Below are 6,036 nucleotides of genomic sequence, written 5' to 3' on the forward strand. Positions count from 1 at the left end.
AACCCGGAACGGGGTTTATTAATAATAATTAATTAATATTTTACGTAAACTAAACGAGACGCAACAAAAATATATTTACAACAACTTGATTAATTAAATTAATAAAACAAAAGGGGTTTATTAGTAATAATTAATTAATATTTTACGTCGACAAAACGAGACGGAAATAATATATATTTACAACGCCTTCGGCACGGACGAGAATTATTATTAATAATTTATTACTTTATAACGATAACAAAACAAGACGGAAAAAAATTTATTTTCAAAAAAAAAAAAAAAAAGTCTCGAGAAATTCTAAAACAAAAAAAAAAAAAAAAAAAAAAAAAAACGTGAACACTGGGCCAGACGAAGGATTTCTTCGTCCCAGACCAGGCCCAGACGAAGGGTTCCTTCGTCCACGGCCCAAATCAGACGAGAGAATCCTTCGTCTGGGCTTGGCCTTGGACGAAGAACCCCCTCGTCCAGGCCCAGATTCAGGTATTTTTTTTTTTTTTTTTTTTTTTTTTTTTTTTCGATTAATTCATACGATAATTGCGTTTGATACTCCCTAAACACGACTAAATCCGATTGAAATCATAGCACATATCCTAATTCCGTCACTAATTTGGCATCTATCCTAATTCCGTCACAAATTTACAACCTTAACAAAATACTACAAAAAAAATTTTAATAGTAATCACATACCTTGTTGAATGTTTGAATTTGTGACGGAAATTATGCGGTCGATACGTTTTTTTGTTGAAATTTGAGTCGGGTTTTTTTTTTTTTCAAAATTTCGAATGTGAAAGGTTGTTATTGAATAAAAAGGAAAATATAAGGGGGAGTGTGAGGGAGGGGCAAATTTGGAAGTTCATTAAAATTGTCGACGATATTTAGTAATTTGTCGACGACCTTTAGCAGCCAGGATATAAGGTAGGCTTTGTTAGATTAAGGCCCAACGTAGTTAAGGTAAATAAATTCCTGGCTTTTGATGGCCCAAAAGTGATGAGTAGATTTCAACTTTTTTTGGAAAAAAGGTAAAAAGTTAAGTTTCGGATCGGATACGGATATCCGAAACTTTTTAAAATGATATCCGATATCCGATCCGTATCCGAAATTTTCGGATCGGATATCCGATCCGAATGTCTTTTTCGGATCGGGTATCCGATTTTTCGGATCGGATGCGGATTGAATATCGGATCGGTTCGGATACTCAGATTTTTTGCTCAGCCCTAATGACCGGGACAGAGGGAGTACATATTTGTACTATTGGTCTCCGAGAAAAAAGATTGTACATCAGATGTACTACATCATATTTAATGATTTTTTGAGTTTTTGTGTATTTTTTTCGAGTACTGTAGAGTTTATAAATTACATTTTAGTTTTATGATGTCAAAAATCAATTTTTTTTGAGCTTATATGTAATTTTTTTGAGTTATAATGTAACTTTTTGATATTAAAGTTTAAGTAAATAAACTCAAAAAATTTATAATAAAACTCAAAAAATTTAGATTAAAACTCAAAATTTTTATCTTAATATTCAAAAACTATACCATCTAATGTACTACATCAGATGTATAATCCACTAGGCCCTGTTCTTTTGGACTTAAAGTTGCTGAACTTAACTTAATTTTTCTGAACTTAACTTAATTTTGCTGAACTTAACTTATTTTTGCTGAACTTTTCTGAACTTAATTTTTCTGAACTTAATTTTGCTGAACTTTTCTGAACTTAATTTTGCTGAATTTTGCTGAACTTTGCTAAACTTAACTTATAATAGCTTAACTTTTCTAAATTAAAATAATCTTACTAAATTAACTTAATTTAATTTCACTTACTACTACTACTACTACTACTACTACTACTACTACTACTACTACTACTACTACTACTACTACTACTACTACTACTACTAATAATAATAATAATAATAATAATAATAATAATAATAATTGATGGGGCATATTCTGCACCGCTGACCAAGTCAACATATCGAACAAGGTCAAAGATATCACAAAGAAGTCAACAACCTGATCGCTTAGCCGATGCGGCCCATCTACTCGATAGCCTGGGTCTCGGCGTGACAACCGCCACCGGGACACATACCCGCGTACTCATATCCAAGACCCCTCGGCGGCGAGTCAACATGGCCGGCTGCCATAGGTCCCTCGGCCGAGGGGTAGATCGATCTTTCCACCTGCTAGCCACTTGGCCACTTGGCCACTACGTGACAAAAGGTGAAAGCCTATAAATACTCCTCAACCTTCATTGAGGAAAGGATCCCACAATCGAACCTAAATACACTATTCATCCGGTAATATCTTCCTTATCTCTCTACAATACATACCTAGCCAAGTAACACAACTTAATCCTTTAAGTTTATTGACTTGAGCGTCGGAGTGAGTACGCTTGGCACAAAGCCAAGCCCTCAGTTCGTTCATTGTTGCGCAGAGAGGCCGAGAGGAACGATAAAGGCAAGAAGGGTTCAACTCAAGACATTATTCTACAAGCCACGGGTGGTAACGATACTTGCTCGGAATTACACCGGAACAATTGTCGGCCGTGATCGTCGAGAAGAAGACAAGCAAAGAAAGACCAATCTACTTTGTCACCATACACTGTTGCCGCCGAGAGAAATTACCCACTAATTGAAAAAGCGACTTTTCGCCGTCGTCGTTGCCACAAGGAAGTTAAAACCCTACTTCGACGCACACCCCGTGACGGTCCTAACCGATCAGCCGTTGGAGAAAGCTTTGGAAAAATTCGAACAATCCAAGCGAGCTCATCAAATGGGCAGTGGAACTCTCCGGTTTCGGCATTCAGGACAAACCAAGGCCTTCGATAAAGGGGCAAGCACTTGCAGATTTCTGGCCGAATGCACGTATCGGGAAGAGCCAAACCAGGCATATGGGAGGTCTACACCGACGGCTCCTCCACGACGAACAGCTCAGAGAGCGGCATCCTTATCATCAGCCCCAAACGGGACGAGTTTGAGTACGCCTTGAAATTCACCTTCTCGGCCTCGAACAACGAATCCGAATACGAGGCGGTGATAACCGAAGTCGAGCTAGCTAGGGTCACGGAGCAGAACACATTGTGTTGAAGATAGACTCACTTTGTTGGTTACTAACCAAATCGAGGGGAGTTTGAGGCTCGGGACGACGGAATGGTAAGGTACCTAGAGAGGGTAAAAGCCGACATAGCAAAGTTGAAATCTTTCCAAATCCAGTGCGTTCCCAGATCCGAGAACAACCGGGCCGACGCTCTCTCCAAACTGGCCAGCTCAACCATCAAGAATGTCAGCCGAACCGTGCTGGTAGATATCAGGAATGCGAAAAGCATCACTGAGACCGTCGGCATGGTGGGTAACATAGAGACCGAGACAACGTGGATGACTCCGATAATGAAATACAAACTTACAGGTGAATTGCCGGAGGACCCGATCACTCGGCCAAAATAAAAAGGATCGCCGCGGGTACTTGGTGTTCGAAGGGGAAGGCGTACGGAAGATCCGTAATAAGACCACTCTTGAAGTGTGTCGGTCCACCTTGACGCAGAATCGAGCATCGACAGAGATTCACGAAGGCATGTGGACATCACATGGGGGCAAGAACACTAGCCCACAAAGCTCTCCGAGCTGGCTACTTACAGCCCACCATGCTTCAAGATTCCGAACGAAGACCAAGAAGTGCACGAATCGTCGGATGCATGCCCCGGTGATACACGCTCCCTCCGGGGACCTACAACCGGTGCTTAGTCCCCTTCCTTTCGCACCGTGGGGGATGGACATGCTAGGGCCGTTCCCAACGGCCTCCGGAGGAAGGAAGTTCTTAATCGTCGCCGTTGATTACTTCACAAAATGGGTTGAAGCCGTAGCGATGCAGCGAAGACCACGGCCGTCGAAAGGTAACTGGGAAAATGTTATAACTCGCCGGATTACCCCAAGTTATGGTATTTGACCACTACGAGAGTTTTGGAGCGACGATAATGAACTGGTTAGAAGATCTTGGCATCAAGTTTGCGTATTCCTCCGTCCGCCACCCACGAGCACGGGCGGCGGAGGCGCCAACAAAACAATCCTCAACGGTTTGAAGAAGACAGTTGAAGACCTTAAGGAAGGTGGGCGATGAACTACCCGGCGTCCTGGGTCCCTTCGGACCACGGAGAAAGAAGCAACGGGGTACACCCCCTTCCACCTAGTCTACGGTTCCGGCGAGTCCTACCAATTGAAGCGGCGGTACCAACATTGTAACGGCTACCTTTAACCCGGTTGAAAACGAGGAAGGCTCGAGAGCCTCCTAGACCTGGTCGAAGAAAGCCAATACAAAGACGCCTCAACTTGGCCGTATATCAAAACCGGATGAAGAAAGCCTACAACCAAAGAGTCCACAAAAGGGACTTAAAAATGGGAGACCTAGTCCTAAGGAAGTCGGCCGCCACTAACAAAGGAAATATTCATGGTAAACTGACGGCCAACTGGGAGGGTCCCTACAAAGTGGTCGAAGAGATGAGGCGGGTACATACCGGGCCGAGACATGGGAGGTGTGCCTTTGATGAGCCATTGAAACACCGATAACTTGAGAAAATACTTTGTATAGCGGCGGAGGTGTCCAAACCCATTGTGGACACCCCAACGCACGATCATAACAAACAAATTAATCGCCCAAGTTTTCCATCAAAGTGTTTGTCCCCTCCACAAATTGCCACCAGGCAGGAACTCAAAAAGAAGAATTGCTATCGAGCCATAACCCCGATTACCTCGGCCTTAGCCGAGAGCGACGGGGACACAATGACCGATACGCTAGAAGAATTGCTATCGAGCCATAACTCCGATTACCTCGGCCTTAGCCGAGAGCGACGGGGACACAATGACCGATACGCTAGAAGAATTGCTATCGAGCCATAGCCCCGATTACCTCGGCCTTAGCCGAGAGCGACGGGGACACAATGACCGATACGCTAGAAGAATTGCTATCGAGCCATAACCCCGATTACCTCGGCCTTAGCCGAGAGCGACGGGGACACAATGACCGATACGCTAGAAGAATTGCTATCGAGCCATAACTCCGATTACCTTGGCCTTAGCCGAGAGCGACGGGGACACAATGACCGATACGCTAGAAGAATTGCTATCGAGCCATAACCCCGATTACCTCGGCCTTAGCCGAGAGCGACGGGGACACAATGACCGATACGCTAGAAGAAATGATAAAGACGTTACGCAGTTGAGATGTGCATTCTAACTGACTCGGCCATGCCGACGGTAAAAACGAAGGCACTCAATTAATAACGCAAGAAGACAAGTAAAGGATCGTGATCAGAGTCCCGGCCAAGCCGAGGACCAAAAAGATGAAACTTTATTAAAGATGATTGCAAGGAGAGTACAGACGACGGCCGTCCCCATAAGGATAGCCTAAACTCTACCTACCAAAGCTTTACAAAAAGCGAGGAAACAAAAAAAAAACAAAAGGTTACAGACTTGGGATTTGAAGCGCCAAAAAGATGGCAGGGAGAGAAGGCTCAATAATTGGCCCCCGAACAGCTAAAGCTATCCGAGACGCCGGGTGAGTCCGGTGACGACCGCCCGTCTCCCTATGCTCGTTCCGCCCTCCGTCGGTGGCAGCAGATCTTGGTGGACTTTGAGGAAGGCTCAACATTTTCAAGTAACTTGACCTCTCACCCTCCTTCACCTTCGCATCATAGGCCGCCTTGGCCTCGGCTATCCGAGCCGCCTTGCTGTCTCCGCCTTCTCTGCGGCCCGCTGCCTCCGCGCCTCGCGCATCGCCTATCTCGTCCAAAAGCTGGTCAAATTTATCCCACGGAAAGAGCCCTCGGGGACGAGTCTTTTTATTGCCTCCCTGGCCGCCTCCTCGGCCCGGTCCCGAATCTGGCGCACATTTTAGGGAGAAGAACATCTTGAAGCATTTCAATATCCTTCTCCTTTTGAGCAAGGGCGACTGCGCATCCCGAGCGCCTCCGCCTGGTTGTGGAACAGATCCTTCCACTTTTCTCCCTTGGCAACCACGGCGTCATAAGCATCCTTGTACTTGTCCC

This window comes from Silene latifolia, chromosome 2, assembly GCF_048544455.1.
Source record: "Silene latifolia isolate original U9 population chromosome 2, ASM4854445v1, whole genome shotgun sequence".
Classification (NCBI taxonomy): Eukaryota; Viridiplantae; Streptophyta; class Magnoliopsida; order Caryophyllales; family Caryophyllaceae; genus Silene; species Silene latifolia.